Source organism: Ambystoma mexicanum, chromosome 1p (assembly GCF_040938575.1).
Source record: "Ambystoma mexicanum isolate Mex_15411 chromosome 1p, UKY_AmexF1_1, whole genome shotgun sequence".
In the NCBI taxonomy this organism is placed as follows: domain Eukaryota; kingdom Metazoa; phylum Chordata; class Amphibia; order Caudata; family Ambystomatidae; genus Ambystoma; species Ambystoma mexicanum.
Window position 1 is genome coordinate 232,101,935 of NC_090921.1, and position 27,227 is coordinate 232,129,161.

The 27,227-nt window shown below is 51.0% G+C and overlaps 39 non-coding genes across 39 annotated transcripts; all 39 read right to left on the reverse strand.

The window, feature by feature from the left end:
* Positions 1-650: 650 nt before the first annotated feature.
* Positions 651-721, reverse strand: TRNAG-GCC (transfer RNA glycine (anticodon GCC)). The gene has a single exon. It is a non-coding gene; the product is annotated as a tRNA-Gly (tRNA).
* Positions 722-1,697: 976 nt separating this feature from the next.
* Positions 1,698-1,768, reverse strand: TRNAS-GCU (transfer RNA serine (anticodon GCU)). Its single transcript has one exon. It is a non-coding gene; the product is annotated as a tRNA-Ser (tRNA).
* A 555-nt stretch (positions 1,769-2,323) lies between these two features.
* TRNAG-CCC (transfer RNA glycine (anticodon CCC)) lies at positions 2,324-2,394 on the reverse strand. Its single transcript has one exon. It is a non-coding gene; the product is annotated as a tRNA-Gly (tRNA).
* A 350-nt stretch (positions 2,395-2,744) lies between these two features.
* On the reverse strand, positions 2,745-2,815 carry TRNAG-GCC (transfer RNA glycine (anticodon GCC)). The gene has a single exon. It is a non-coding gene; the product is annotated as a tRNA-Gly (tRNA).
* Positions 2,816-3,370: 555 nt separating this feature from the next.
* Positions 3,371-3,441, reverse strand: TRNAG-CCC (transfer RNA glycine (anticodon CCC)). Its single transcript has one exon. It is a non-coding gene; the product is annotated as a tRNA-Gly (tRNA).
* Positions 3,442-3,791: 350 nt separating this feature from the next.
* Positions 3,792-3,862, reverse strand: TRNAG-GCC (transfer RNA glycine (anticodon GCC)). The gene has a single exon. It is a non-coding gene; the product is annotated as a tRNA-Gly (tRNA).
* Positions 3,863-4,427: 565 nt separating this feature from the next.
* Positions 4,428-4,498, reverse strand: TRNAG-CCC (transfer RNA glycine (anticodon CCC)). The gene has a single exon. It is a non-coding gene; the product is annotated as a tRNA-Gly (tRNA).
* A 350-nt stretch (positions 4,499-4,848) lies between these two features.
* On the reverse strand, positions 4,849-4,919 carry TRNAG-GCC (transfer RNA glycine (anticodon GCC)). The gene has a single exon. It is a non-coding gene; the product is annotated as a tRNA-Gly (tRNA).
* Positions 4,920-5,474: 555 nt separating this feature from the next.
* On the reverse strand, positions 5,475-5,545 carry TRNAG-CCC (transfer RNA glycine (anticodon CCC)). The gene has a single exon. It is a non-coding gene; the product is annotated as a tRNA-Gly (tRNA).
* Positions 5,546-5,895: 350 nt separating this feature from the next.
* On the reverse strand, positions 5,896-5,966 carry TRNAG-GCC (transfer RNA glycine (anticodon GCC)). Its single transcript has one exon. It is a non-coding gene; the product is annotated as a tRNA-Gly (tRNA).
* A 555-nt stretch (positions 5,967-6,521) lies between these two features.
* Positions 6,522-6,592, reverse strand: TRNAG-CCC (transfer RNA glycine (anticodon CCC)). Its single transcript has one exon. It is a non-coding gene; the product is annotated as a tRNA-Gly (tRNA).
* A 350-nt stretch (positions 6,593-6,942) lies between these two features.
* On the reverse strand, positions 6,943-7,013 carry TRNAG-GCC (transfer RNA glycine (anticodon GCC)). The gene has a single exon. It is a non-coding gene; the product is annotated as a tRNA-Gly (tRNA).
* Positions 7,014-7,989: 976 nt separating this feature from the next.
* Positions 7,990-8,060, reverse strand: TRNAG-GCC (transfer RNA glycine (anticodon GCC)). The gene has a single exon. It is a non-coding gene; the product is annotated as a tRNA-Gly (tRNA).
* Positions 8,061-8,615: 555 nt separating this feature from the next.
* On the reverse strand, positions 8,616-8,686 carry TRNAG-CCC (transfer RNA glycine (anticodon CCC)). The gene has a single exon. It is a non-coding gene; the product is annotated as a tRNA-Gly (tRNA).
* Positions 8,687-10,084: 1,398 nt separating this feature from the next.
* Positions 10,085-10,155, reverse strand: TRNAG-GCC (transfer RNA glycine (anticodon GCC)). Its single transcript has one exon. It is a non-coding gene; the product is annotated as a tRNA-Gly (tRNA).
* A 555-nt stretch (positions 10,156-10,710) lies between these two features.
* Positions 10,711-10,781, reverse strand: TRNAG-CCC (transfer RNA glycine (anticodon CCC)). The gene has a single exon. It is a non-coding gene; the product is annotated as a tRNA-Gly (tRNA).
* Positions 10,782-11,131: 350 nt separating this feature from the next.
* Positions 11,132-11,202, reverse strand: TRNAG-GCC (transfer RNA glycine (anticodon GCC)). The gene has a single exon. It is a non-coding gene; the product is annotated as a tRNA-Gly (tRNA).
* A 976-nt stretch (positions 11,203-12,178) lies between these two features.
* TRNAG-GCC (transfer RNA glycine (anticodon GCC)) lies at positions 12,179-12,249 on the reverse strand. Its single transcript has one exon. It is a non-coding gene; the product is annotated as a tRNA-Gly (tRNA).
* Positions 12,250-12,814: 565 nt separating this feature from the next.
* Positions 12,815-12,885, reverse strand: TRNAG-CCC (transfer RNA glycine (anticodon CCC)). The gene has a single exon. It is a non-coding gene; the product is annotated as a tRNA-Gly (tRNA).
* Positions 12,886-13,871: 986 nt separating this feature from the next.
* On the reverse strand, positions 13,872-13,942 carry TRNAG-CCC (transfer RNA glycine (anticodon CCC)). The gene has a single exon. It is a non-coding gene; the product is annotated as a tRNA-Gly (tRNA).
* A 350-nt stretch (positions 13,943-14,292) lies between these two features.
* On the reverse strand, positions 14,293-14,363 carry TRNAG-GCC (transfer RNA glycine (anticodon GCC)). The gene has a single exon. It is a non-coding gene; the product is annotated as a tRNA-Gly (tRNA).
* A 555-nt stretch (positions 14,364-14,918) lies between these two features.
* On the reverse strand, positions 14,919-14,989 carry TRNAG-CCC (transfer RNA glycine (anticodon CCC)). The gene has a single exon. It is a non-coding gene; the product is annotated as a tRNA-Gly (tRNA).
* Positions 14,990-15,975: 986 nt separating this feature from the next.
* On the reverse strand, positions 15,976-16,046 carry TRNAG-CCC (transfer RNA glycine (anticodon CCC)). Its single transcript has one exon. It is a non-coding gene; the product is annotated as a tRNA-Gly (tRNA).
* Positions 16,047-16,396: 350 nt separating this feature from the next.
* Positions 16,397-16,467, reverse strand: TRNAG-GCC (transfer RNA glycine (anticodon GCC)). Its single transcript has one exon. It is a non-coding gene; the product is annotated as a tRNA-Gly (tRNA).
* A 976-nt stretch (positions 16,468-17,443) lies between these two features.
* TRNAS-GCU (transfer RNA serine (anticodon GCU)) lies at positions 17,444-17,514 on the reverse strand. Its single transcript has one exon. It is a non-coding gene; the product is annotated as a tRNA-Ser (tRNA).
* A 555-nt stretch (positions 17,515-18,069) lies between these two features.
* TRNAG-CCC (transfer RNA glycine (anticodon CCC)) lies at positions 18,070-18,140 on the reverse strand. Its single transcript has one exon. It is a non-coding gene; the product is annotated as a tRNA-Gly (tRNA).
* Positions 18,141-18,490: 350 nt separating this feature from the next.
* Positions 18,491-18,561, reverse strand: TRNAG-GCC (transfer RNA glycine (anticodon GCC)). Its single transcript has one exon. It is a non-coding gene; the product is annotated as a tRNA-Gly (tRNA).
* Positions 18,562-19,116: 555 nt separating this feature from the next.
* Positions 19,117-19,187, reverse strand: TRNAG-CCC (transfer RNA glycine (anticodon CCC)). The gene has a single exon. It is a non-coding gene; the product is annotated as a tRNA-Gly (tRNA).
* Positions 19,188-19,537: 350 nt separating this feature from the next.
* TRNAG-GCC (transfer RNA glycine (anticodon GCC)) lies at positions 19,538-19,608 on the reverse strand. Its single transcript has one exon. It is a non-coding gene; the product is annotated as a tRNA-Gly (tRNA).
* A 565-nt stretch (positions 19,609-20,173) lies between these two features.
* On the reverse strand, positions 20,174-20,244 carry TRNAG-CCC (transfer RNA glycine (anticodon CCC)). The gene has a single exon. It is a non-coding gene; the product is annotated as a tRNA-Gly (tRNA).
* A 350-nt stretch (positions 20,245-20,594) lies between these two features.
* Positions 20,595-20,665, reverse strand: TRNAG-GCC (transfer RNA glycine (anticodon GCC)). Its single transcript has one exon. It is a non-coding gene; the product is annotated as a tRNA-Gly (tRNA).
* Positions 20,666-21,220: 555 nt separating this feature from the next.
* TRNAG-CCC (transfer RNA glycine (anticodon CCC)) lies at positions 21,221-21,291 on the reverse strand. Its single transcript has one exon. It is a non-coding gene; the product is annotated as a tRNA-Gly (tRNA).
* A 350-nt stretch (positions 21,292-21,641) lies between these two features.
* TRNAG-GCC (transfer RNA glycine (anticodon GCC)) lies at positions 21,642-21,712 on the reverse strand. Its single transcript has one exon. It is a non-coding gene; the product is annotated as a tRNA-Gly (tRNA).
* A 555-nt stretch (positions 21,713-22,267) lies between these two features.
* On the reverse strand, positions 22,268-22,338 carry TRNAG-CCC (transfer RNA glycine (anticodon CCC)). Its single transcript has one exon. It is a non-coding gene; the product is annotated as a tRNA-Gly (tRNA).
* A 350-nt stretch (positions 22,339-22,688) lies between these two features.
* TRNAG-GCC (transfer RNA glycine (anticodon GCC)) lies at positions 22,689-22,759 on the reverse strand. The gene has a single exon. It is a non-coding gene; the product is annotated as a tRNA-Gly (tRNA).
* A 976-nt stretch (positions 22,760-23,735) lies between these two features.
* Positions 23,736-23,806, reverse strand: TRNAG-GCC (transfer RNA glycine (anticodon GCC)). The gene has a single exon. It is a non-coding gene; the product is annotated as a tRNA-Gly (tRNA).
* A 555-nt stretch (positions 23,807-24,361) lies between these two features.
* Positions 24,362-24,432, reverse strand: TRNAG-CCC (transfer RNA glycine (anticodon CCC)). The gene has a single exon. It is a non-coding gene; the product is annotated as a tRNA-Gly (tRNA).
* Positions 24,433-25,830: 1,398 nt separating this feature from the next.
* TRNAG-GCC (transfer RNA glycine (anticodon GCC)) lies at positions 25,831-25,901 on the reverse strand. The gene has a single exon. It is a non-coding gene; the product is annotated as a tRNA-Gly (tRNA).
* Positions 25,902-26,456: 555 nt separating this feature from the next.
* On the reverse strand, positions 26,457-26,527 carry TRNAG-CCC (transfer RNA glycine (anticodon CCC)). Its single transcript has one exon. It is a non-coding gene; the product is annotated as a tRNA-Gly (tRNA).
* Positions 26,528-27,227: the final 700 nt, after the last annotated feature.

A 27,227-nucleotide genomic window follows, 5' to 3' on the forward strand; every position in this document is an offset into this window, starting at 1 on the left:
CTGACACCCTTTCAATCTGGGCTTCTGGGGTCTTCTGGGAATTATTTGCATAATAGAAGGTTTCCCGCCTTAAGTTGAAACTGCAGTTCCATCTTCTGCTAAAAGAGGGCAGCAGAGTGCTTTCTTTGCGCAGAAAACAGACAAGCAATGCAATCATCTTATCTACCGTTTCCATTTTTCTTTTCCCATGCCTTTTAAAATATCAAGAGACACGTCTACAAAAGTGCCATGCATTGGCCGGGAATCGAACCCGGGCCTCCCTCTTGGGAAGCGAGAATTCTACCACTGAACTACCAATGCTTGACAAGCAGCATTACTGCGGTAGAGCACTTGATTTAACACACCTGCCAGTTCCATGCGAATGGTCACTCGTAAACTCTTGACTTCTGCTGAAAGCCTCATTGAAGGCCTTTGCAGACGTGTGAGACTGGCACCTACTCGAGCTGGGCCTCTATGAGCTGTTTGCATAATCTGAGATTGCCCTGCTTCCAGTCAAGGCGCAGCGGCCCCTTCTACTAAAAGGGATCAGCAGAGTGATCGCTAGTAGCAGAAATAAGGCAAGCAAGGCAATCAAGGCTTGTTTTTTTGTTTGATCTCTTCCTTTTCACAATGCTTCAAAGTCAACGAAAGGTACATGTGCAAAACACTCATGCATTGGCCGGGAATCGAACCCGGGCCTCCCGCGTGGCAGGCGAGAATTCTACCACTGAACCACCAATGCCTTACATGCTGCACACTGGCGCTACAGTGCTCTGGACCATTGCAGCCCAGAGCAGCTGATTTAACAGAGCACTGCAGTGACATGAGGATGGCGCCAGCTCCGGTGGGTGAATGGGAGCTGCGCTGCCCTGGCAGTCCTTCTCACTCACTTGGCCACGAACGGCCAGGTTCTATAGACAGGAAAAGTGGACAGAGGCAAGCACACTGGTAGATGAGGGTGGCCTTTGTATGGGTCGCTACTCTGAGTGCAGTTCCCTGAGCACCGTGCCTCAGGAAAGCCAGACTTCTACTGCAGGACTCAGGGGATATCTTTGCAGCCACACGAGGCTGACACCCTTTCAATCTGGGCTTCTGGGGTCTTCTGGGAATTATTTGCATAATAGAAGGTTTCCCGCCTTAAGTTGAAACTGCAGTTCCATCTTCTGCTAAAAGAGGGCAGCAGAGTGCTTTCTTTGCGCAGAAAACAGACAAGCAATGCAATCATCTTATCTACCGTTTCCATTTTTCTTTTCCCATGCCTTTTAAAATATCAAGAGACACGTCTACAAAAGTGCCATGCATTGGCTGGGAATCGAACCCGGGCCTCCCGCTTGGGAAGCGAGAATTCTACCACTGAACTACCAATGCTTGACAAGCAGCTTTACTGCGGTAGAGCGCTTGATTTAACACACCTGCCAGTTCCATGCGAATGGTCACTCGTAAACTCTTGACTTCTGCTGAAAGCCTCATTGAAGGCCTTTGCAGACGTGTGAGACTGGCACCTACTCGAGCTGGGCCTCTATGAGCTGTTTGCATAATCTGAGATTGCCCTGCTTCCAGTCAAGGCGCAGCGGCCCCTTCTACTAAAAGGGATCAGCAGAGTGATCGCTAGTAGCAGAAATAAGGCAAGCAAGGCAATCAAGGCTTGTTTTTTTGTTTGATCTCTTCCTTTTCACGATGCTTCAAAGTCAACGAAAGGTACATGTGCAAAACGCTCATGCATTGGCCGGGAATCGAACCCGGGCCTCCCGCGTAGCAGGCGAGAATTCTACCACTGAACCACCAATGCCTTACATGCTGCACACTGGCGCTACAGTGCTCTGGACCATTGCAGCCCAGAGCAGCTGATTTAACAGAGCACTGCAGTGACATGAGGATGGCGCCAGCTCCGGTGGGTGAATGGGAGCTGCGCTGCCCTGGCAGTCCTTCTCACTCACTTGGCCACGAACGGCCAGGTTCTATAGACAGGAAAAGTGGACAGAGGCAAGCACACTGGTAGATGAGGGTGGCCTTTGTATGGGTCGCTACTCTGAGTGCAGTTCCCTGAGCACCGTGCCTCAGGAAAGCCAGACTTCTACTGCAGGACTCAGGGGATATCTTTGCAGCCACACGAGGCTGACACCCTTTCAATCTGGGCTTCTGGGGTCTTCTGGGAATTATTTGCATAATAGAAGGTTTCCCGCCTTAAGTTGAAACTGCAGTTCCATCTTCTGCTAAAAGAGGGCAGCAGAGTGCTTTCTTTGCGCAGAAAACAGACAAGCAATGCAATCATCTTATCTACCGTTTCCATTTTTCTTTTCCCATGCCTTTTAAAATATCAAGAGACACGTCTACAAAAGTGCCATGCATTGGCCGGGAATCGAACCCGGGCCTCCCGCTTGGGAAGCGAGAATTCTACCACTGAACTACCAATGCCTGACAAGCAGCATTACTGCGGTAGAGCGCTTGATTTAACACACCTGCCAGTTCCATGCGAATGGTCACTTGTAAACTCTTGACTTCTGCTGAAAGCCTCATTGAAGGCCTTTGCAGACGTGTGAGACTGGCACCTACTCGGGCTGGGCCTCTATGAGCGTTTTGCATAATCTGAGATTGCCCTGCTTCCAGTCAAGGCGCAGCGGCCCCTTCTACTAAAAGGGATCAGCAGAGTGATCGCTAGTAGCAGAAATAAGGCAAGCAAGGCAATCAAGGCTTGTTTTTTTGTTCGGTCTCTTCCTTTTCACGATGCTTCAAAGTCAACGAAAGGTACATGTGCAAAACGCTCATGCATTGGCCGGGAATCGAACCCGGGCCTCCCGCGTGGCAGGCGAGAATTCTACCACTGAACCACCAATGCCTTTCATGCTGCACACTGGCGCTACAGTGCTCTGGACCATTGCAGCCCAGAGCAGCTGATTTAACAGAGCACTGCAGTGACATGAGGATGGCGCCAGCTCCGGTGGGTGAATGGGAGCTGCGCTGCCCTGGCAGTCCTTCTCACTCACTTGGCCACGAACGGCCAGGTTCTATAGACAGGAAAAGTGGACAGAGGCAAGCACACTGGTAGATGAGGGTGGCCTTTGTATGGGTCGCTACTCTGGATGCAGTTCCCTGAGCACCGTGCCTCAGGAAAGCCAGACTTCTACCGCAGGACTCAGGGGATATCTTTGCAGCCACACGAGGCTGACACCCTTTCAATCTGGGCTTCTGGGGTCTTCTGGGAATTATTTGCATAATAGAAGGTTTCCCGCCTTAAGTTGAAACTGCAGTTCCATCTTCTGCTAAAAGAGGGCAGCAGAGTGCTTTCTTTGCGCAGAAAACAGACAAGCAATGCAATCATCTTATCTACCGTTTCCATTTTTCTTTTCCCATGCCTTTTAAAATATCAAGAGACACGTCTACAAAAGTGCCATGCATTGGCCGGGAATCGAACCCGGGCCTCCCGCTTGGGAAGCGAGAATTCTACCACTGAACTACCAATGCCTGACAAGCAGCATTACTGCGGTAGAGCGCTTGATTTAACACACCTGCCAGTTCCATGCGAATGGTCACTTGTAAACTCTTGACTTCTGCTGAAAGCCTCATTGAAGGCCTTTGCAGACGTGTGAGACTGGCACCTACTCGGGCTGGGCCTCTATGAGCTGTTTGCATAATCTGAGATTGCCCTGCTTCCAGTCAAGGCGCAGCGGCCCCTTCTACTAAAAGGGATCAGCAGAGTGATCGCTAGTAGCAGAAATAAGGCAAGCAAGGCAATCAAGGCTTGTTTTTTTGTTCGGTCTCTTCCTTTTCACGATGCTTCAAAGTCAACGAAAGGTACATGTGCAAAACGCTCATGCATTGGCCGGGAATCGAACCCGGGCCTCCCGCGTGGCAGGCGAGAATTCTACCACTGAACCACCAATGCCTTACATGCTGCACACTGGCGCTACAGTGCTCTGGACCATTGCAGCCCAGAGCAGCTGATTTAACAGAGCACTGCAGTGACATGAGGATGGCGCCAGCTCCGGTGGGTGAATGGGAGCTGCGCTGCCCTGGCAGTCCTTCTCACTCACTTGGCCACGAACGGCCACGAACGGCCAGGTTCTATAGACAGGAAAAGTGGACAGAGGCAAGCACACTGGTAGATGAGGGTGGCCTTTGTATGGGTCGCTACTCTGAGTGCAGTTCCCTGAGCACCGTGCCTCAGGAAAGCCAGACTTCTACCGCAGGACTCAGGGGATATCTTTGCAGCCACACGAGGCTGACACCCTTTCAATCTGGGCTTCTGGGGTCTTCTGGGAATTATTTGCATAATAGAAGGTTTCCCGCCTTAAATTGAAACTGCAGTTCCATCTTCTGCTAAAAGAGGGCAGCAGAGTGCTTTCTTTGCGCAGAAAACAGACAAGAAATGCAATCATCTTATCTACCGTTTCCATTTTTCTTTTCCCATGCCTTTTAAAATATCAAGAGACACGTCTACAAAAGTGCCATGCATTGGCCGGGAATCGAACCCGTGCCTCCCGCTTGGGAAGCGAGAATTCTACCACTGAACTACCAATGCCTGACAAGCAGCATTACTGCGGTAGAGCGCTTGATTTAACACACCTGCCAGTTCCATGCGAATGGTCACTCGTAAACTCTTGACTTCTGCTGAAAGCCTCATTGAAGGCCTTTGCAGACGTGTGAGACTGGCACCTACTCGGGCTGGGCCTCTATGAGCGTTTTGCATAATCTGAGATTGCCCTGCTTCCAGTCAAGGCGCAGCGGCCCCTTCTACTAAAAGGGATCAGCAGAGTGATCGCTAGTAGCAGAAATAAGGCAAGCAAGGCAATCAAGGCTTGTTTTTTTGTTCGGTCTCTTCCTTTTCACGATGCTTCAAAGTCAACGAAAGGTACATGTGCAAAACGCTCATGCATTGGCCGGGAATCGAACCCGGGCCTCCCGCGTGGCAGGCGAGAATTCTACCACTGAACCACCAATGCCTTTCATGCTGCACACTGGCGCTACAGTGCTCTGGACCATTGCAGCCCAGAGCAGCTGATTTAACAGAGCACTGCAGTGACATGAGGATGGCGCCAGCTCCGGTGGGTGAATGGGAGCTGCGCTGCCCTGGCAGTCCTTCTCACTCACTTGGCCACGAACGGCCAGGTTCTATAGACAGGAAAAGTGGACAGAGGCAAGCACACTGGTAGATGAGGGTGGCCTTTGTATGGGTCGCTACTCTGAGTGCAGTTCCCTGAGCACCGTGCCTCAGGAAAGTCAGACTTCTACTGCAGGACTCAGGGGATATCTTTGCAGCCACACGAGGCTGACACCCTTTCAATCTGGGCTTCTGGGGTCTTCTGGGAATTATTTGCATAATAGAAGGTTTCCCGCCTTAAGTTGAAACTGCAGTTCCATCTTCTGCTAAAAGAGGGCAGCAGAGTGCTTTCTTTGCGCAGAAAACAGACAAGCAATGCAATCATCTTATCTACCGTTTCAATTTTTCTTTTCCCATGCCTTTTAAAATATCAAGAGACACGTCTACAAAAGTGCCATGCATTGGCCGGGAATCGAACCCGGGCCTCCCGCTTGGGAAGCGAGAATTCTACCACTGAACTACCAATGCTTGACAAGCAGCATTACTGCGGTAGAGCGCTTGATTTAACACACCTGCCAGTTCCATGCGAATGGTCACTCGTAAACTCTTGACTTCTGCTGAAAGCCTCATTGAAGGCCTTTGCAGACGTGTGAGACTGGCACCTACTCGGGCTGGGCCTCTATGAGCTGTTTGCATAATCTGAGATTGCCCTGCTTCCAGTCTAGGCGCAGCGGCCCCTTCTACTAAAAGGGATCAGCAGAGTGATCGCTAGTAGCAGAAATAAGGCAAGCAAGGCAATCAAGGCTTGTTTTTTTGTTCAGTCTCTTCCTTTTCACGATGCTTCAAAGTCAACGAAAGGTACATGTGCAAAACGCTCATGCATTGGCCGGGAATCGAACCCGGGCCTCCCGCGTGGCAGGCGAGAATTCTACCACTGAACCACCAATGCCTTACATGCTGCACACTGGCGCTACAGTGCTCTGGACCATTGCAGCCCAGAGCAGCTGATTTAACAGAGCACTGCAGTGACATGAGGATGGCGCCAGCTCCGGTGGGTGAATGGGAGCTGCGCTGCCCTGGCAGTCCTTCTCACTCACTTGGCCACGAACGGCCAGGTTCTATAGACAGGAAAAGTGGACAGAGGCAAGCACACTGGTAGATGAGGGTGGCCTTTGTATGGGTCGCTACTCTGAGTGCAGTTCCCTGAGCACCGTGCCTCAGGAAAGCCAGACTTCTACCGCAGGACTCAGGGGATATCTTTGCAGCCACACGAGGCTGACACCCTTTCAATCTGGGCTTCTGGGGTCTTCTGGGAATTATTTGCATAATAGAAGGTTTCCCGCCTTAAGTTGAAACTGCAGTTCCATCTTCTGCTAAAAGAGGGCAGCAGAGTGCTTTCTTTGCGCAGAAAACAGACAAGAAATGCAATCATCTTATCTACCGTTTCCATTTTTCTTTTCCCATGCCTTTTAAAATATCAAGAGACACGTCTACAAAAGTGCCATGCATTGGCCGGGAATCGAACCCGGGCCTCCCGCTTGGGAAGCGAGAATTCTACCACTGAACTACCAATGCCTGACAAGCAGCATTACTGCGGTAGAGCGCTTGATTTAACACACCTGCCAGTTCCATGCGAATGGTCACTCGTAAACTCTTGACTTCTGCTGAAAGCCTCATTGAAGGCCTTTGCAGACGTGTGAGACTGGCACCTACTCGGGCTGGGCCTCTATGAGCGTTTTGCATAATCTGAGATTGCCCTGCTTCCAGTCAAGGCGCAGCGGCCCCTTCTACTAAAAGGGATCAGCAGAGTGATCGCTAGTAGCAGAAATAAGGCAAGCAAGGCAATCAAGGCTTGTTTTTTTGTTCGGTCTCTTCCTTTTCACGATGCTTCAAAGTCAACGAAAGGTACATGTGCAAAACGCTCATGCATTGGCCGGGAATCGAACCCGGGCCTCCCGCGTGGCAGGCGAGAATTCTACCACTGAACCACCAATGCCTTTCATGCTGCACACTGGCGCTACAGTGCTCTGGACCATTGCAGCCCAGAGCAGCTGATTTAACAGAGCACTGCAGTGACATGAGGATGGCGCCAGCTCCGGTGGGTGAATGGGAGCTGCGCTGCCCTGGCAGTCCTTCTCACTCACTTGGCCACGAACGGCCAGGTTCTATAGACAGGAAAAGTGGACAGAGGCAAGCACACTGGTAGATGAGGGTGGCCTTTGTATGGGTCGCTACTCTGAGTGCAGTTCCCTGAGCACCGTGCCTCAGGAAAGCCAGACTTCTACCGCAGGACTCAGGGGATATCTTTGCAGCCACACGAGGCTGACACCCTTTCAATCTGGGCTTCTGGGGTCTTCTGGGAATTATTTGCATAATAGAAGGTTTCCCGCCTTAAGTTGAAACTGCAGTTCCATCTTCTGCTAAAAGAGGGCAGCAGAGTGCTTTCTTTGCGCAGAAAACAGACAAGAAATGCAATCATCTTATCTACCGTTTCCATTTTTCTTTTCCCATGCCTTTTAAAATATCAAGAGACACGTCTACAAAAGTACCATGCATTGGCCGGGAATCGAACCCGTGCCTCCCGCTTGGGAAGCAAGAATTCTACCACTGAACTACCAATGCCTGACAAGCAGCATTACTGCGGTAGAGCGCTTGATTTAACACACCTGCCAGTTCCATGCGAATGGTCACTCGTAAACTCTTGACTTCTGCTGAAAGCCTCATTGAAGGCCTTTGCAGACGTGTGAGACTGGCACCTACTCGGGCTGGGCCTCTATGAGCGTTTTGCATAATCTGAGATTGCCCTGCTTCCAGTCAAGGCGCAGCGGCCCCTTCTACTAAAAGGGATCAGCAGAGTGATCGCTAGTAGCAGAAATAAGGCAAGCAAGGCAATCAAGGCTTGTTTTTTTGTTCGGTCTCTTCCTTTTCACGATGCTTCAAAGTCAACGAAAGGTACATGTGCAAAACGCTCATGCATTGGCCGGGAATCGAACCCGGGCCTCCCGCGTGGCAGGCGAGAATTCTACCACTGAACCACCAATGCCTTTCATGCTGCACACTGGCGCTACAGTGCTCTGGACCATTGCAGCCCAGAGCAGCTGATTTAACAGAGCACTGCAATGACATGAGGATGGCGCCAGCTCCGGTGGGTGAATGGGAGCTGCGCTGCCCTGGCAGTCCTTCTCACTCACTTGGCCACGAACGGCCAGGTTCTATAGACAGGAAAAGTGGACAGAGGCAAGCACACTGGTAGATGAGGGTGGCCTTTGTATGGGTCGCTACTCTGGATGCAGTTCCCTGAGCACCGTGCCTCAGGAAAGCCAGACTTCTACCGCAGGACTCAGGGGATATCTTTGCAGCCACACGAGGCTGACACCCTTTCAATCTGGGCTTCTGGGGTCTTCTGGGAATTATTTGCATAATAGAAGGTTTCCCGCCTTAAGTTGAAACTGCAGTTCCATCTTCTGCTAAAAGAGGGCAGCAGAGTGCTTTCTTTGCGCAGAAAACAGACAAGAAATGCAATCATCTTATCTACCGTTTCCATTTTTCTTTTCCCATGCCTTTTAAAATATCAAGAGACACGTCTACAAAAGTGCCATGCATTGGCCGGGAATCGAACCCGGGCCTCCCGCTTGGGAAGCGAGAATTCTACCACTGAACTACCAATGCCTGACAAGCAGCATTACTGCGGTAGAGCGCTTGATTTAACACACCTGCCAGTTCCATGCGAATGGTCACTCGTAAACTCTTGACTTCTGCTGAAAGCCTCATTGAAGGCCTTTGCAGACGTGTGAGACTGGCACCTACTCGGGCTGGGCCTCTATGAGCGTTTTGCATAATCTGAGATTGCCCTGCTTCCAGTCAAGGCGCAGCGGCCCCTTCTACTAAAAGGGATCAGCAGAGTGATCGCTAGTAGCAGAAATAAGGCAAGCAAGGCTTGTTTTTTTGTTCGGTCTCTTCCTTTTCACGATGCTTCAAAGTCAACGAAAGGTACATGTGCAAAACGCTCATGCATTGGGCGGGAATCGAACCCGGGCCTCCCGCGTGGCAGGCGAGAATTCTACCACTGAACCACCAATGCCTTACATGCTGCACACTGGCGCTACAGTGCTCTGGACCATTGCAGCCCAGAGCAGCTGATTTAACAGAGCACTGCAGTGACATGAGGATGGCGCCAGCTCCGGTAGGTGAATGGGAGCTGCGCTGCCCTGGCAGTCCTTCTCACTCACTTGGCCACGAACGGCCACGAACGGCCAGGTTCTATAGACAGGAAAAGTGGACAGAGGCAAGCACACTGGTAGATGAGGGTGGCCTTTGTATGGGTCGCTACTCTGAGTGCAGTTCCCTGAGCACCGTGCCTCAGGAAAGCCAGACTTCTACTGCAGGACTCAGTGGATATCTTTGCAGCCACACGAGGCTGACACCCTTTCAATCTGGGCTTCTGGGGTCTTCTGGGAATTATTTGCATAATAGAAGGTTTCCCGCCTTAAGTTGAAACTGCAGTTCCATCTTCTGCTAAAAGAGGGCAGCAGAGTGCTTTCTTTGCGCAGAAAACAGAGAAGCAATGCAATCATCTTATCTACCGTTTCCATTTTTCTTTTCCCATGCCTTTTAAAATATCAAGAGACACGTCTACAAAAGTGCCATGCATTGGCCGGGAATCGAACCCGGGCCTCCCAATTGGGAAGCGAGAATTCTACCACTGAACTACCAATGCTTGACAAGCAGCATTACTGCGGTAGAGCGCTTGATTTAACACACCTGCCAGTGCCATGCGAATGGTCACTCGTAAACTCTTGACTTCTGCTGAAAGCCTCATTGAAGGCCTTTGCAGACGTGTGAGACTGGCACCTACTCGAGCTGGGCCTCTATGAGCTGTTTGCATAATCTGAGATTGCCCTGCTTCCAGTCAAGGCGCAGCGGCCCCTTCTACTAAAAGGGATCAGCAGAGTGATCGCTAGTAGCAGAAATAAGGCAAGCAAGGCAATCAAGGCTTGTTTTTTTGTTTGATCTCTTCCTTTTCACGATGCTTCAAAGTCAACGAAAGGTACATGTGCAAAACGCTCATGCATTGGCCGGGAATCGAACCCGGGCCTCCCGCGTGGCAGGCGAGAATTCTACCACTGAACCACCAATGCCTTACATGCTGCACACTGGCGCTACAGTGCTCTGGACCATTGCAGCCCAGAGCAGCTGATTTAACAGAGCACTGCAGTGACATGAGGATGGCGCCAGCTCCGGTGGGTGAATGGGAGCTGCGCTGCCCTGGCAGTCCTTCTCACTCACTTGGCCACGAACGGCCAGGTTCTATAGACAGGAAAAGTGGACAGAGGCAAGCACACTGGTAGATGAGGGTGGCCTTTGTATGGGTCGCTACTCTGAGTGCAGTTCCCTGAGCACCGTGCCTCAGGAAAGCCAGACTTCTACTGCAGGACTCAGGGGATATCTTTGCAGCCACACGAGGCTGACACCCTTTCAATCTGGGCTTCTGGGGTCTTCTGGGAATTATTTGCATAATAGAAGGTTTCCCGCCTTAAGTTGAAACTGCAGTTCCATCTTCTGCTAAAAGAGGGCAGCAGAGTGCTTTCTTTGCGCAGAAAACAGACAAGCAATGCAATCATCTTATCTACCGTTTCCATTTTTCTTTTCCCATGCCTTTTAAAATATCAAGAGACACGTCTACAAAAGTGCCATGCATTGGCCGGGAATCGAACCCGGGCCTCCCGCTTGGGAAGCGAGAATTCTACCACTGAACTACCAATGCTTGACAAGCAGCATTACTGCGGTAGAGCGCTTGATTTAACACACTTGCCAGTTCCATGCGAATGGTCACTCGTAAACTCTTGACTTCTGCTGAAAGCCTCATTGAAGGCCTTTGCAGACGTGTGAGACTGGCACCTACTCGGGCTGGGCCTCTATGAGCTGTTTGCATAATCTGAGATTGCCCTGCTTCCAGTCAAGGCGCAGCGGCCCCTTCTACTAAAAGGGATCAGCAGAGTGATCGCTAGTAGCAGAAATAAGGCAAGCAAGGCAATCAAGGCTTGTTTTTTTGTTTGATCTCTTCCTTTTCACGATGCTTCAAAGTCAACGAAAGGTACATGTGCAAAACGCTCATGCATTGGCCGGGAATCGAACCCGGGCCTCCCGCGTGGCAGGCGAGAATTCTACCACTGAACCACCAATGCCTTACATGCTGCACACTGGCGCTACAGTGCTCTGGACCATTGCAGCCCAGAGCAGCTGATTTAACAGAGCACTGCAGTGACATGAGGATGGCGCCAGCTCCGGTGGGTGAATGGGAGCTGCGCTGCCCTGGCAGTCCTTCTCACTCACTTGGCCACGAACGGCCAGGTTCTATAGACAGGAAAAGTGGACAGAGGCAAGCACACTGGTAGATGAGGGTGGCCTTTGTATGGGTCGCTACTCTGAGTGCAGTTCCCTGAGCACCGTGCCTCAGGAAAGCCAGACTTCTACTGCAGGACTCAGGGGATATCTTTGCAGCCACACGAGGCTGACACCCTTTCAATCTGGGCTTCTGGGGCCTTCTGGGAATTATTTGCATAATAGAAGGTTTCCCGCCTTAAGTTGAAACTGCAGTTCCATCTTCTGCTAAAAGAGGGCAGCAGAGTGCTTTCTTTGCGCAGAAAACAGACAAGCAATGCAATCATCTTATCTACCGTTTCCATTTTTCTTTTCCCATGCCTTTTAAAATATCAAGAGACACGTCTACAAAAGTGCCATGCATTGGCCGGGAATCGAACCCGGGCCTCCCGCTTGGGAAGAGAGAATTCTACCACTGAACTACCAATGCCTGACAAGCAGCATTACTGCGGTAGAGCGCTTGATTTAACACACCTGCCAGTTCCATGCGAATGGTCACTCGTAAACTCTTGACTTCTGCTGAAAGCCTCATTGAAGGCCTTTGCAGACGTGTGAGACTGGCACCTACTCGGGCTGGGCCTCTATGAGCTGTTTGCATAATCTGAGATTGCCCTGCTTCCAGCCAAGGCGCAGCGGCCCCTTCTACTAAAAGGGATCAGCAGAGTGATCGCTAGTAGCAGAAATAAGGCAAGCAAGGCAATCAAGGCTTGTTTTTTTGTTCGGTCTCTTCCTTTTCACGATGCTTCAAAGTCAACGAAAGGTACATGTGCAAAACGCTCATGCATTGGCCGGGAATCGAACCCGGGCCTCCCGCGTGGCAGGCGAGAATTCTACCACTGAACCACCAATGCCTTACATGCTGCACACTGGCGGTACAGTGCTCTGGACCATTGCAGCCCAGAGCAGCTGATTTAACAGAGCACTGCAGTGACATGAGGATGGCGCCAGCTCCGGTGGGTGAATGGGAGCTGCGCTGCCCTGGCAGTCCTTCTCACTCACTTGGCCACGAACGGCCACGAACGGCCAGGTTCTATAGACAGGAAAAGTGGACAGAGGCAAGCACACTGGTAGATGAGGGTGGCCTTTGTATGGGTCGCTACTCTGAGTGCAGTTCCCTGAGCACCGTGCCTCAGGAAAGCCAGACTTCTACTGCAGGACTCAGGGGATATCTTTGCAGCCACACGAGGCTGACACCCTTTCAATCTGGGCTTCTGGGGTCTTCTGGGAATTATTTGCATAATAGAAGGTTTCCCGCCTTAAGTTGAAACTGCAGTTCCATCTTCTGCTAAAAGAGGGCAGCAGAGTGCTTTCTTTGCGCAGAAAACAGACAAGCAATGCAATCATCTTATCTACCGTTTCCATTTTTCTTTTCCCATGCCTTTTAAAATATCAAGAGACACGTCTACAAAAGTGCCATGCATTGGCCGGGAATCGAACCCGGGCCTCCCGCTTGGGAAGCGAGAATTCTACCACTGAACTACCAATGCCTGACAAGCAGCATTACTGCGGTAGAGCGCTTGATTTAACACACCTGCCAGTTCCATGCGAATGGTCACTTGTAAACTCTTGACTTCTGCTGAAAGCCTCATTGAAGGCCTTTGCAGACGTGTGAGACTGGCACCTACTCGGGCTGGGCCTCTATGAGCTGTTTGCATAATCTGAGATTGCCCTGCTTCCAGTCAAGGCGCAGCGGCCCCTTCTACTAAAAGGGATCAGCAGAGTGATCGCTAGTAGCAGAAATAAGGCAAGCAAGGCAATCAAGGCTTGTTTTTTTGTTCGGTCTCTTCCTTTTCACGATGCTTCAAAGTCAACGAAAGGTACATGTGCAAAACGCTCATGCATTGGCCGGGAATCGAACCGGGGCCTCCCGCGAGGCAGGCAAGAATTCTACCACTGAACCACCAATGCCTTACATGCTGCACACTGGCGCTACAGTGCTCTGGACCATTGCAGCCCAGAGCAGCTGATTTAACAGAGCACTGCAGTGACATGAGGATGGCGCCAGCTCCGGTGGGTGAATGGGAGCTGCGCTGCCCTGGCAGTCCTTCTCACTCACTTGGCCACGAACGGCCACGAACGGCCAGGTTCTATAGACAGGAAAAGTGGACAGAGGCAAGCACACTGGTAGATGAGGGTGGCCTTTGTATGGGTCGCTACTCTGAGTGCAGTTCCCTGAGCACCGTGCCTCAGGAAAGCCAGACTTCTACTGCAGGACTCAGTGGATATCTTTGCAGCCACACGAGGCTGACACCCTTTCAATCTGGGCTTCTGGGGTCTTCTGGGAATTATTTGCATAATAGAAGGTTTCCCGCCTTAAGTTGAAACTGCAGTTCCATCTTCTGCTAAAAGAGGGCAGCAGAGTGCTTTCTTTGCGCAGAAAACAGACAAGCAATGCAATCATCTTATCTACCGTTTCCATTTTTCTTTTCCCATGCCTTTTAAAATATCAAGAGACACGTCTACAAAAGTGCCATGCATTGGCCGGGAATCGAACCCGGGCCTCCCGCTTGGGAAGCGAGAATTCTACCACTGAACTACCAATGCTTGACAAGCAGCATTACTGCGGTAGAGCACTTGATTTAACACACCTGCCAGTTCCATGCGAATGGTCACTCGTAAACTCTTGACTTCTGCTGAAAGCCTCATTGAAGGCCTTTGCAGACGTGTGAGACTGGCACCTACTCGAGCTGGGCCTCTATGAGCTGTTTGCATAATCTGAGATTGCCCTGCTTCCAGTCAAGGCGCAGCGGCCCCTTCTACTAAAAGGGATCAGCAGAGTGATCGCTAGTAGCAGAAATAAGGCAAGCAAGGCAATCAAGGCTTGTTTTTTTGTTTGATCTCTTCCTTTTCACAATGCTTCAAAGTCAACGAAAGGTACATGTGCAAAACACTCATGCATTGGCCGGGAATCGAACCCGGGCCTCCCGCGTGGCAGGCGAGAATTCTACCACTGAACCACCAATGCCTTACATGCTGCACACTGGCGCTACAGTGCTCTGGACCATTGCAGCCCAGAGCAGCTGATTTAACAGAGCACTGCAGTGACATGAGGATGGCGCCAGCTCCGGTGGGTGAATGGGAGCTGCGCTGCCCTGGCAGTCCTTCTCACTCACTTGGCCACGAACGGCCAGGTTCTATAGACAGGAAAAGTGGACAGAGGCAAGCACACTGGTAGATGAGGGTGGCCTTTGTATGGGTCGCTACTCTGAGTGCAGTTCCCTGAGCACCGTGCCTCAGGAAAGCCAGACTTCTACTGCAGGACTCAGGGGATATCTTTGCAGCCACACGAGGCTGACACCCTTTCAATCTGGGCTTCTGGGGTCTTCTGGGAATTATTTGCATAATAGAAGGTTTCCCGCCTTAAGTTGAAACTGCAGTTCCATCTTCTGCTAAAAGAGGGCAGCAGAGTGCTTTCTTTGCGCAGAAAACAGACAAGCAATGCAATCATCTTATCTACCGTTTCCATTTTTCTTTTCCCATGCCTTTTAAAATATCAAGAGACACGTCTACAAAAGTGCCATGCATTGGCCGGGAATCGAACCCGGGCCTCCCGCTTGGGAAGCGAGAATTCTACCACTGAACTACCAATGCCTGACAAGCAGCATTACTGCGGTAGAGCGCTTGATTTAACACACCTGCCAGTTCCATGCGAATGGTCACTTGTAAACTCTTGACTTCTGCTGAAAGCCTCATTGAAGGCCTTTGCAGACGTGTGAGACTGGCACCTACTCGGGCTGGGCCTCTATGAGCTGTTTGCATAATCTGAGATTGCCCTGCTTCCAGTCAAGGCGCAGCGGCCCCTTCTACTAAAAGGGATCAGCAGAGTGATCGCTAGTAGCAGAAATAAGGCAAGCAAGGCAATCAAGGCTTGTTTTTTTGTTCGGTCTCTTCCTTTTCACGATGCTTCAAAGTCAACGAAAGGTACATGTGCAAAACGCTCATGCATTGGCCGGGAATCGAACCCGGGCCTCCCGCGAGGCAGGCAAGAATTCTACCACTGAACCACCAATGCCTTACATGCTGCACACTGGCGCTACAGTGCTCTGGACCATTGCAGCCCAGAGCAGCTGATTTAACAGAGCACTGCAGTGACATGAGGATGGCGCCAGCTCCGGTGGGTGAATGGGAGCTGCGCTGCCCTGGCAGTCCTTCTCACTCACTTGGCCACGAACGGCCACGAACGGCCAGGTTCTATAGACAGGAAAAGTGGACAGAGGCAAGCACACTGGTAGATGAGGGTGGCCTTTGTATGGGTCGCTACTCTGAGTGCAGTTCCCTGAGCACCGTGCCTCAGGAAAGCCAGACTTCTACTGCAGGACTCAGTGGATATCTTTGCAGCCACACGAGGCTGACACCCTTTCAATCTGGGCTTCTGGGGTCTTCTGGGAATTATTTGCATAATAGAAGGTTTCCCGCCTTAAGTTGAAACTGCAGTTCCATCTTCTGCTAAAAGAGGGCAGCAGAGTGCTTTCTTTGCGCAGAAAACAGACAAGCAATGCAATCATCTTATCTACCGTTTCCATTTTTCTTTTCCCATGCCTTTTAAAATATCAAGAGACACGTCTACAAAAGTGCCATGCATTGGCCGGGAATCGAACCCGGGCCTCCCGCTTGGGAAGCGAGAATTCTACCACTGAACTACCAATGCTTGACAAGCAGCATTACTGCGGTAGAGCACTTGATTTAACACACCTGCCAGTTCCATGCGAATGGTCACTCGTAAACTCTTGACTTCTGCTGAAAGCCTCATTGAAGGCCTTTGCAGACGTGTGAGACTGGCACCTACTCGAGCTGGGCCTCTATGAGCTGTTTGCATAATCTGAGATTGCCCTGCTTCCAGTCAAGGCGCAGCGGCCCCTTCTACTAAAAGGGATCAGCAGAGTGATCGCTAGTAGCAGAAATAAGGCAAGCAAGGCAATCAAGGCTTGTTTTTTTGTTTGATCTCTTCCTTTTCACAATGCTTCAAAGTCAACGAAAGGTACATGTGCAAAACACTCATGCATTGGCCGGGAATCGAACCCGGGCCTCCCGCGTGGCAGGCGAGAATTCTACCACTGAACCACCAATGCCTTACATGCTGCACACTGGCGCTACAGTGCTCTGGACCATTGCAGCCCAGAGCAGCTGATTTAACAGAGCACTGCAGTGACATGAGGATGGCGCCAGCTCCGGTGGGTGAATGGGAGCTGCGCTGCCCTGGCAGTCCTTCTCACTCACTTGGCCACGAACGGCCAGGTTCTATAGACAGGAAAAGTGGACAGAGGCAAGCACACTGGTAGATGAGGGTGGCCTTTGTATGGGTCGCTACTCTGAGTGCAGTTCCCTGAGCACCGTGCCTCAGGAAAGCCAGACTTCTACTGCAGGACTCAGGGGATATCTTTGCAGCCACACGAGGCTGACACCCTTTCAATCTGGGCTTCTGGGGTCTTCTGGGAATTATTTGCATAATAGAAGGTTTCCCGCCTTAAGTTGAAACTGCAGTTCCATCTTCTGCTAAAAGAGGGCAGCAGAGTGCTTTCTTTGCGCAGAAAACAGACAAGCAATGCAATCATCTTATCTACCGTTTCCATTTTTCTTTTCCCATGCCTTTTAAAATATCAAGAGACACGTCTACAAAAGTGCCATGCATTGGCTGGGAATCGAACCCGGGCCTCCCGCTTGGGAAGCGAGAATTCTACCACTGAACTACCAATGCTTGACAAGCAGCTTTACTGCGGTAGAGCGCTTGATTTAACACACCTGCCAGTTCCATGCGAATGGTCACTCGTAAACTCTTGACTTCTGCTGAAAGCCTCATTGAAGGCCTTTGCAGACGTGTGAGACTGGCACCTACTCGAGCTGGGCCTCTATGAGCTGTTTGCATAATCTGAGATTGCCCTGCTTCCAGTCAAGGCGCAGCGGCCCCTTCTACTAAAAGGGATCAGCAGAGTGATCGCTAGTAGCAGAAATAAGGCAAGCAAGGCAATCAAGGCTTGTTTTTTTGTTTGATCTCTTCCTTTTCACGATGCTTCAAAGTCAACGAAAGGTACATGTGCAAAACGCTCATGCATTGGCCGGGAATCGAACCCGGGCCTCCCGCGTAGCAGGCGAGAATTCTACCACTGAACCACCAATGCCTTACATGCTGCACACTGGCGCTACAGTGCTCTGGACCATTGCAGCCCAGAGCAGCTGATTTAACAGAGCACTGCAGTGACATGAGGATGGCGCCAGCTCCGGTGGGTGAATGGGAGCTGCGCTGCCCTGGCAGTCCTTCTCACTCACTTGGCCACGAACGGCCAGGTTCTATAGACAGGAAAAGTGGACAGAGGCAAGCACACTGGTAGATGAGGGTGGCCTTTGTATGGGTCGCTACTCTGAGTGCAGTTCCCTGAGCACCGTGCCTCAGGAAAGCCAGACTTCTACTGCAGGACTCAGGGGATATCTTTGCAGCCACACGAGGCTGACACCCTTTCAATCTGGGCTTCTGGGGTCTTCTGGGAATTATTTGCATAATAGAAGGTTTCCCGCCTTAAGTTGAAACTGCAGTTCCATCTTCTGCTAAAAGAGGGCAGCAGAGTGCTTTCTTTGCGCAGAAAACAGACAAGCAATGCAATCATCTTATCTACCGTTTCCATTTTTCTTTTCCCATGCCTTTTAAAATATCAAGAGACACGTCTACAAAAGTGCCATGCATTGGCCGGGAATCGAACCCGGGCCTCCCGCTTGGGAAGCGAGAATTCTACCACTGAACTACCAATGCCTGACAAGCAGCATTACTGCGGTAGAGCGCTTGATTTAACACACCTGCCAGTTCCATGCGAATGGTCACTTGTAAACTCTTGACTTCTGCTGAAAGCCTCATTGAAGGCCTTTGCAGACGTGTGAGACTGGCACCTACTCGGGCTGGGCCTCTATGAGCGTTTTGCATAATCTGAGATTGCCCTGCTTCCAGTCAAGGCGCAGCGGCCCCTTCTACTAAAAGGGATCAGCAGAGTGATCGCTAGTAGCAGAAATAAGGCAAGCAAGGCAATCAAGGCTTGTTTTTTTGTTCGGTCTCTTCCTTTTCACGATGCTTCAAAGTCAACGAAAGGTACATGTGCAAAACGCTCATGCATTGGCCGGGAATCGAACCCGGGCCTCCCGCGTGGCAGGCGAGAATTCTACCACTGAACCACCAATGCCTTTCATGCTGCACACTGGCGCTACAGTGCTCTGGACCATTGCAGCCCAGAGCAGCTGATTTAACAGAGCACTGCAGTGACATGAGGATGGCGCCAGCTCCGGTGGGTGAATGGGAGCTGCGCTGCCCTGGCAGTCCTTCTCACTCACTTGGCCACGAACGGCCAGGTTCTATAGACAGGAAAAGTGGACAGAGGCAAGCACACTGGTAGATGAGGGTGGCCTTTGTATGGGTCGCTACTCTGGATGCAGTTCCCTGAGCACCGTGCCTCAGGAAAGCCAGACTTCTACCGCAGGACTCAGGGGATATCTTTGCAGCCACACGAGGCTGACACCCTTTCAATCTGGGCTTCTGGGGTCTTCTGGGAATTATTTGCATAATAGAAGGTTTCCCGCCTTAAGTTGAAACTGCAGTTCCATCTTCTGCTAAAAGAGGGCAGCAGAGTGCTTTCTTTGCGCAGAAAACAGACAAGCAATGCAATCATCTTATCTACCGTTTCCATTTTTCTTTTCCCATGCCTTTTAAAATATCAAGAGACACGTCTACAAAAGTGCCATGCATTGGCCGGGAATCGAACCCGGGCCTCCCGCTTGGGAAGCGAGAATTCTACCACTGAACTACCAATGCCTGACAAGCAGCATTACTGCGGTAGAGCGCTTGATTTAACACACCTGCCAGTTCCATGCGAATGGTCACTTGTAAACTCTTGACTTCTGCTGAAAGCCTCATTGAAGGCCTTTGCAGACGTGTGAGACTGGCACCTACTCGGGCTGGGCCTCTATGAGCTGTTTGCATAATCTGAGATTGCCCTGCTTCCAGTCAAGGCGCAGCGGCCCCTTCTACTAAAAGGGATCAGCAGAGTGATCGCTAGTAGCAGAAATAAGGCAAGCAAGGCAATCAAGGCTTGTTTTTTTGTTCGGTCTCTTCCTTTTCACGATGCTTCAAAGTCAACGAAAGGTACATGTGCAAAACGCTCATGCATTGGCCGGGAATCGAACCCGGGCCTCCCGCGTGGCAGGCGAGAATTCTACCACTGAACCACCAATGCCTTACATGCTGCACACTGGCGCTACAGTGCTCTGGACCATTGCAGCCCAGAGCAGCTGATTTAACAGAGCACTGCAGTGACATGAGGATGGCGCCAGCTCCGGTGGGTGAATGGGAGCTGCGCTGCCCTGGCAGTCCTTCTCACTCACTTGGCCACGAACGGCCACGAACGGCCAGGTTCTATAGACAGGAAAAGTGGACAGAGGCAAGCACACTGGTAGATGAGGGTGGCCTTTGTATGGGTCGCTACTCTGAGTGCAGTTCCCTGAGCACCGTGCCTCAGGAAAGCCAGACTTCTACCGCAGGACTCAGGGGATATCTTTGCAGCCACACGAGGCTGACACCCTTTCAATCTGGGCTTCTGGGGTCTTCTGGGAATTATTTGCATAATAGAAGGTTTCCCGCCTTAAATTGAAACTGCAGTTCCATCTTCTGCTAAAAGAGGGCAGCAGAGTGCTTTCTTTGCGCAGAAAACAGACAAGAAATGCAATCATCTTATCTACCGTTTCCATTTTTCTTTTCCCATGCCTTTTAAAATATCAAGAGACACGTCTACAAAAGTGCCATGCATTGGCCGGGAATCGAACCCGTGCCTCCCGCTTGGGAAGCGAGAATTCTACCACTGAACTACCAATGCCTGACAAGCAGCATTACTGCGGTAGAGCGCTTGATTTAACACACCTGCCAGTTCCATGCGAATGGTCACTCGTAAACTCTTGACTTCTGCTGAAAGCCTCATTGAAGGCCTTTGCAGACGTGTGAGACTGGCACCTACTCGGGCTGGGCCTCTATGAGCGTTTTGCATAATCTGAGATTGCCCTGCTTCCAGTCAAGGCGCAGCGGCCCCTTCTACTAAAAGGGATCAGCAGAGTGATCGCTAGTAGCAGAAATAAGGCAAGCAAGGCAATCAAGGCTTGTTTTTTTGTTCGGTCTCTTCCTTTTCACGATGCTTCAAAGTCAACGAAAGGTACATGTGCAAAACGCTCATGCATTGGCCGGGAATCGAACCCGGGCCTCCCGCGTGGCAGGCGAGAATTCTACCACTGAACCACCAATGCCTTTCATGCTGCACACTGGCGCTACAGTGCTCTGGACCATTGCAGCCCAGAGCAGCTGATTTAACAGAGCACTGCAGTGACATGAGGATGGCGCCAGCTCCGGTGGGTGAATGGGAGCTGCGCTGCCCTGGCAGTCCTTCTCACTCACTTGGCCACGAACGGCCAGGTTCTATAGACAGGAAAAGTGGACAGAGGCAAGCACACTGGTAGATGAGGGTGGCCTTTGTATGGGTCGCTACTCTGAGTGCAGTTCCCTGAGCACCGTGCCTCAGGAAAGTCAGACTTCTACTGCAGGACTCAGGGGATATCTTTGCAGCCACACGAGGCTGACACCCTTTCAATCTGGGCTTCTGGGGTCTTCTGGGAATTATTTGCATAATAGAAGGTTTCCCGCCTTAAGTTGAAACTGCAGTTCCATCTTCTGCTAAAAGAGGGCAGCAGAGTGCTTTCTTTGCGCAGAAAACAGACAAGCAATGCAATCATCTTATCTACCGTTTCAATTTTTCTTTTCCCATGCCTTTTAAAATATCAAGAGACACGTCTACAAAAGTGCCATGCATTGGCCGGGAATCGAACCCGGGCCTCCCGCTTGGGAAGCGAGAATTCTACCACTGAACTACCAATGCTTGACAAGCAGCATTACTGCGGTAGAGCGCTTGATTTAACACACCTGCCAGTTCCATGCGAATGGTCACTCGTAAACTCTTGACTTCTGCTGAAAGCCTCATTGAAGGCCTTTGCAGACGTGTGAGACTGGCACCTACTCGGGCTGGGCCTCTATGAGCTGTTTGCATAATCTGAGATTGCCCTGCTTCCAGTCTAGGCGCAGCGGCCCCTTCTACTAAAAGGGATCAGCAGAGTGATCGCTAGTAGCAGAAATAAGGCAAGCAAGGCAATCAAGGCTTGTTTTTTTGTTCAGTCTCTTCCTTTTCACGATGCTTCAAAGTCAACGAAAGGTACATGTGCAAAACGCTCATGCATTGGCCGGGAATCGAACCCGGGCCTCCCGCGTGGCAGGCGAGAATTCTACCACTGAACCACCAATGCCTTACATGCTGCACACTGGCGCTACAGTGCTCTGGACCATTGCAGCCCAGAGCAGCTGATTTAACAGAGCACTGCAGTGACATGAGGATGGCGCCAGCTCCGGTGGGTGAATGGGAGCTGCGCTGCCCTGGCAGTCCTTCTCACTCACTTGGCCACGAACGGCCAGGTTCTATAGACAGGAAAAGTGGACAGAGGCAAGCACACTGGTAGATGAGGGTGGCCTTTGTATGGGTCGCTACTCTGAGTGCAGTTCCCTGAGCACCGTGCCTCAGGAAAGCCAGACTTCTACCGCAGGACTCAGGGGATATCTTTGCAGCCACACGAGGCTGACACCCTTTCAATCTGGGCTTCTGGGGTCTTCTGGGAATTATTTGCATAATAGAAGGTTTCCCGCCTTAAGTTGAAACTGCAGTTCCATCTTCTGCTAAAAGAGGGCAGCAGAGTGCTTTCTTTGCGCAGAAAACAGACAAGAAATGCAATCATCTTATCTACCGTTTCCATTTTTCTTTTCCCATGCCTTTTAAAATATCAAGAGACACGTCTACAAAAGTGCCATGCATTGGCCGGGAATCGAACCCGGGCCTCCCGCTTGGGAAGCGAGAATTCTACCACTGAACTACCAATGCCTGACAAGCAGCATTACTGCGGTAGAGCGCTTGATTTAACACACCTGCCAGTTCCATGCGAATGGTCACTCGTAAACTCTTGACTTCTGCTGAAAGCCTCATTGAAGGCCTTTGCAGACGTGTGAGACTGGCACCTACTCGGGCTGGGCCTCTATGAGCGTTTTGCATAATCTGAGATTGCCCTGCTTCCAGTCAAGGCGCAGCGGCCCCTTCTACTAAAAGGGATCAGCAGAGTGATCGCTAGTAGCAGAAATAAGGCAAGCAAGGCAATCAAGGCTTGTTTTTTTGTTCGGTCTCTTCCTTTTCACGATGCTTCAAAGTCAACGAAAGGTACATGTGCAAAACGCTCATGCATTGGCCGGGAATCGAACCCGGGCCTCCCGCGTGGCAGGCGAGAATTCTACCACTGAACCACCAATGCCTTTCATGCTGCACACTGGCGCTACAGTGCTCTGGACCATTGCAGCCCAGAGCAGCTGATTTAACAGAGCACTGCAGTGACATGAGGATGGCGCCAGCTCCGGTGGGTGAATGGGAGCTGCGCTGCCCTGGCAGTCCTTCTCACTCACTTGGCCACGAACGGCCAGGTTCTATAGACAGGAAAAGTGGACAGAGGCAAGCACACTGGTAGATGAGGGTGGCCTTTGTATGGGTCGCTACTCTGAGTGCAGTTCCCTGAGCACCGTGCCTCAGGAAAGCCAGACTTCTACCGCAGGACTCAGGGGATATCTTTGCAGCCACACGAGGCTGACACCCTTTCAATCTGGGCTTCTGGGGTCTTCTGGGAATTATTTGCATAATAGAAGGTTTCCCGCCTTAAGTTGAAACTGCAGTTCCATCTTCTGCTAAAAGAGGGCAGCAGAGTGCTTTCTTTGCGCAGAAAACAGACAAGAAATGCAATCATCTTATCTACCGTTTCCATTTTTCTTTTCCCATGCCTTTTAAAATATCAAGAGACACGTCTACAAAAGTACCATGCATTGGCCGGGAATCGAACCCGTGCCTCCCGCTTGGGAAGCAAGAATTCTACCACTGAACTACCAATGCCTGACAAGCAGCATTACTGCGGTAGAGCGCTTGATTTAACACACCTGCCAGTTCCATGCGAATGGTCACTCGTAAACTCTTGACTTCTGCTGAAAGCCTCATTGAAGGCCTTTGCAGACGTGTGAGACTGGCACCTACTCGGGCTGGGCCTCTATGAGCGTTTTGCATAATCTGAGATTGCCCTGCTTCCAGTCAAGGCGCAGCGGCCCCTTCTACTAAAAGGGATCAGCAGAGTGATCGCTAGTAGCAGAAATAAGGCAAGCAAGGCAATCAAGGCTTGTTTTTTTGTTCGGTCTCTTCCTTTTCACGATGCTTCAAAGTCAACGAAAGGTACATGTGCAAAACGCTCATGCATTGGCCGGGAATCGAACCCGGGCCTCCCGCGTGGCAGGCGAGAATTCTACCACTGAACCACCAATGCCTTTCATGCTGCACACTGGCGCTACAGTGCTCTGGACCATTGCAGCCCAGAGCAGCTGATTTAACAGAGCACTGCAATGACATGAGGATGGCGCCAGCTCCGGTGGGTGAATGGGAGCTGCGCTGCCCTGGCAGTCCTTCTCACTCACTTGGCCACGAACGGCCAGGTTCTATAGACAGGAAAAGTGGACAGAGGCAAGCACACTGGTAGATGAGGGTGGCCTTTGTATGGGTCGCTACTCTGGATGCAGTTCCCTGAGCACCGTGCCTCAGGAAAGCCAGACTTCTACCGCAGGACTCAGGGGATATCTTTGCAGCCACACGAGGCTGACACCCTTTCAATCTGGGCTTCTGGGGTCTTCTGGGAATTATTTGCATAATAGAAGGTTTCCCGCCTTAAGTTGAAACTGCAGTTCCATCTTCTGCTAAAAGAGGGCAGCAGAGTGCTTTCTTTGCGCAGAAAACAGACAAGAAATGCAATCATCTTATCTACCGTTTCCATTTTTCTTTTCCCATGCCTTTTAAAATATCAAGAGACACGTCTACAAAAGTGCCATGCATTGGCCGGGAATCGAACCCGGGCCTCCCGCTTGGGAAGCGAGAATTCTACCACTGAACTACCAATGCCTGACAAGCAGCATTACTGCGGTAGAGCGCTTGATTTAACACACCTGCCAGTTCCATGCGAATGGTCACTCGTAAACTCTTGACTTCTGCTGAAAGCCTCATTGAAGGCCTTTGCAGACGTGTGAGACTGGCACCTACTCGGGCTGGGCCTCTATGAGCGTTTTGCATAATCTGAGATTGCCCTGCTTCCAGTCAAGGCGCAGCGGCCCCTTCTACTAAAAGGGATCAGCAGAGTGATCGCTAGTAGCAGAAATAAGGCAAGCAAGGCTTGTTTTTTTGTTCGGTCTCTTCCTTTTCACGATGCTTCAAAGTCAACGAAAGGTACATGTGCAAAACGCTCATGCATTGGGCGGGAATCGAACCCGGGCCTCCCGCGTGGCAGGCGAGAATTCTACCACTGAACCACCAATGCCTTACATGCTGCACACTGGCGCTACAGTGCTCTGGACCATTGCAGCCCAGAGCAGCTGATTTAACAGAGCACTGCAGTGACATGAGGATGGCGCCAGCTCCGGTAGGTGAATGGGAGCTGCGCTGCCCTGGCAGTCCTTCTCACTCACTTGGCCACGAACGGCCACGAACGGCCAGGTTCTATAGACAGGAAAAGTGGACAGAGGCAAGCACACTGGTAGATGAGGGTGGCCTTTGTATGGGTCGCTACTCTGAGTGCAGTTCCCTGAGCACCGTGCCTCAGGAAAGCCAGACTTCTACTGCAGGACTCAGTGGATATCTTTGCAGCCACACGAGGCTGACACCCTTTCAATCTGGGCTTCTGGGGTCTTCTGGGAATTATTTGCATAATAGAAGGTTTCCCGCCTTAAGTTGAAACTGCAGTTCCATCTTCTGCTAAAAGAGGGCAGCAGAGTGCTTTCTTTGCGCAGAAAACAGAGAAGCAATGCAATCATCTTATCTACCGTTTCCATTTTTCTTTTCCCATGCCTTTTAAAATATCAAGAGACACGTCTACAAAAGTGCCATGCATTGGCCGGGAATCGAACCCGGGCCTCCCAATTGGGAAGCGAGAATTCTACCACTGAACTACCAATGCTTGACAAGCAGCATTACTGCGGTAGAGCGCTTGATTTAACACACCTGCCAGTGCCATGCGAATGGTCACTCGTAAACTCTTGACTTCTGCTGAAAGCCTCATTGAAGGCCTTTGCAGACGTGTGAGACTGGCACCTACTCGAGCTGGGCCTCTATGAGCTGTTTGCATAATCTGAGATTTCCCTGCTTCCAGTCAAGGCGCAGCGGCCCCTTCTACTAAAAGGGATCAGCAGAGTGATCGCTAGTAGCAGAAATAAGGCAAGCAAGGCAATCAAGGCTTGTTTTTTTGTTTGATCTCTTCCTTTTCACGATGCTTCAAAGTCAACGAAAGGTACATATGCAAAACGCTCATGCATTGGCCGGGAATCGAACCCGGGCCTCCCGCGTGGCAGGCGAGAATTCTACCACTGAACCACCAATGCCTTACATGCTGCACACTGGCGCTACAGTGCTCTGGACCATTGCAGCCCAGAGCAGCTGATTTAACAGAGCACTGCAGTGACATGAGGATGGCGCCAGCTCCGGTGGGTGAATGGGAGCTGCGCTGCCCTGGCAGTCCTTCTCACTCACTTGGCCACGAACGGCCAGGTTCTATAGACAGGAAAAGTGGACAGAGGCAAGCACACTGGTAGATGAGGGTGGCCTTTGTATGGGTCGCTACTCTGAGTGCAGTTCCCTGAGCACCGTGCCTCAGGAAAGCCAGACTTCTACTGCAGGACTCAGGGGATATCTTTGCAGCCACACGAGGCTGACACCCTTTCAATCTGGGCTTCTGGGGTCTTCTGGGAATTATTTGCATAATAGAAGGTTTCCCGCCTTAAGTTGAAACTGCAGTTCCATCTTCTGCTAAAAGAGGGCAGCAGAGTGCTTTCTTTGCGCAGAAAACAGACAAGCAATGCAATCATCTTATCTACCGTTTCCATTTTTCTTTTCCCATGCCTTTTAAAATATCAAGAGTCACGTCTACAAAAGTGCCATGCATTGGCCGGGAATCGAACCCGGGCCTCCCGCTTGGGAAGCGAGAATTCTACCACTGAACTACCAATGCCTGACAAGCAGCATTACTGCGGTAGAGCGCTTGATTTAACACACCTGCCAGTTCCATGCGAATGGTCACTCGTAAACTCTTGACTTCTGCTGAAAGCCTCATTGAAGGCCTTTGCAGACGTGTGAGACTGGCACCTACTCGGGCTGGGCCTCTATGAGCTGTTTGCATAATCTGAGATTGCCCTGCTTCCAGTCAAGGCGCAGCGGCCCCTTCTACTAAAAGGGATCAGCAGAGTGATCGCTAGTAGCAGAAATAAGGCAAGCAAGGTAATCAAGGCTTGTTTTTTTGTTCGGTCTCTTCCTTTTCACGATGCTTCAAAGTCAACGAAAGGTACATGTGCAAAACGCTCATGCATTGGCCGGGAATCCAACCCGGGCCTCCTGCGTGGCAGGCGAGAATTCTACCACTGAACCACCAATGCCTTACATGCTGCACACTGGCGCTACAGTGCTCTGGACCATTGCAGCCCAGAGCAGCTGATTTAACAGAGCACTGCAGTGACATGAGGATGGCGCCAGCTCCGGTGGGTGAATGGGAGCTGCGCTGCCCTGGCAGTCCTTCTCACTCACTTGGCCACGAACGGCCAGGTTCTATAGACAGGAAAAGTGGACAGAGGCAAGCACACTGGTAGATGAGGGTGGCCTTTGTATGGGTCGCTACTCTGAGTGCAGTTCCCTGAGCACCGTGCCTCAGGAAAGCC